Source organism: Mesoplodon mirus (genome assembly GCF_964341445.2).
Source record: "Mesoplodon mirus genome assembly, chromosome: 4".
Classification (NCBI taxonomy): Eukaryota; Metazoa; Chordata; class Mammalia; order Artiodactyla; family Ziphiidae; genus Mesoplodon; species Mesoplodon mirus.
In genome coordinates, this window is record NC_138979.1 from 12,527,258 (window position 1) to 12,528,762 (window position 1,505).

Here is a 1,505-nt window from a genome sequence, read left to right on the forward strand (position 1 = left end):
GGCCCTACTTTCTTTTTTATTAGTGTAATAAATATTAAGTGTCTCTGCTTATAGGCCAGGCATGTTTTGTTGTGAAAGAAAAGGGCGTATGTGGTCAGAAGTAAATGAGTCACAACTAGAAACGAGCTCCACTATTGTCTTTACTTCTTTCATCCCTTATGCTTCAAAGCTCCTTTGCAGTGAATTCTGGGACTGGGTTTCTCATGTCAGCCGTTTCCTGGGTTAAACTCCTATCCCACTTTCCCCTCAGGGCCTCCTCTTTAGCTGTGACTAAACGTTCAGTATTTCATCTCCTAGATACTCATTGATGTGATCCTAAGCCAATCGTTCCATTCAGTTGAACATTCTCTGAGCTCAGTTCTCTCATATGAAAAAGGAATGTTATTGCACACTGTTGAATTAATAATGTAAATGAGGGACTTCCCTGGTGGTCCAGTGGTAAAGGCAGGAGACGCAGGTTCGATCCCTGGGTGGGGAACTAAGGTCCCAGAGGCTGCAGGGGAACTAAGCCCGGGTGACACAACCACTGAGCTCGGGCACCTCAACTTAGAGAGCCCACGGTGCCACAAACTACAGAACCCATGCACTCTGGAACATACGTGCCACAACTAGAGAGAAGCTGGTGCGCTGCAGCAAAAGATCCTGCGTGCCTCAATGAAGATCCGGCAAGCCGCAGCTAAGAACCAACGTAGCCAAAAATAAAATAAATAAATAAATAATAAATCTTCCAAAAAAAAAAAAAAGTAATGTAAATGAGAGATTTCTTGCTCCCCAGCCATCTTGGCAGCTGCTTGAAAAAGTCACTGGAGTTGATCAACTCTAGGCTCCAACTCGTTATGAAAAGTGGAAAGTATGCGCTGGGGTACAAGCAGACTCTGAAAATGATCAGACAAGGCAAAGCGAAACCGGTCAGCCTCACCAATGACTGCCCAGCCTTGAGGAAATCTGAAATAGAGTATTATGCCATGTTGCCAAAACTGGTGTCTATCACCACACTAGCAATAATATTGAATTGGGCACAGCATGTGGAAAATACTACAGAGTGTGCACACTGGCTATCATTGATCCAGGTGATTCTGTTATCATTAGAAGCATGCCAGAACAGACTGGTGAAAAGTAAATCATGCACAATTTTTCTTTAATAAAACTGGCCAAAGCTTGTTTTTTTAAAAGAATAATAATAATAATAAAGTAAATGAGAGAAGCATTTTCTGGACCTTCAGGACCTGTGCAAACATCAGATATTACCATCATCACCATCATCACCTTCATCATTGTTATTATCTCCATCACTACCTTGTTTGCAAAGTTACTTAAGAAGGGTGATGTGATGGAAGGAATCCTGGTAGATATTACTAGTGCTCCCCAGCATCAGCTCCCCTCTACCTCCTGAGCACTTGGAAGAAAAGACTTTTCAGTTGCCTTTGCAACTGGTGGAGCCCCGTGACTCTCTCTGATCAATGGAGTGGGTGGAAGGGGCCAATGTATTTAATAACTGGTGCCTG

General features: G+C 43.1%; 1 pseudogene across 1 annotated transcript; it reads left to right on the forward strand.

Annotated features, from left to right (window-relative positions):
- The first annotated feature begins 451 nt into the window (after positions 1-451).
- On the forward strand, positions 452-1,159 carry LOC309803281 (large ribosomal subunit protein eL30-like; annotated as a pseudogene). Its single transcript has one exon. The product of its transcript is annotated as a large ribosomal subunit protein eL30-like (transcript).
- Positions 1,160-1,505: the final 346 nt, after the last annotated feature.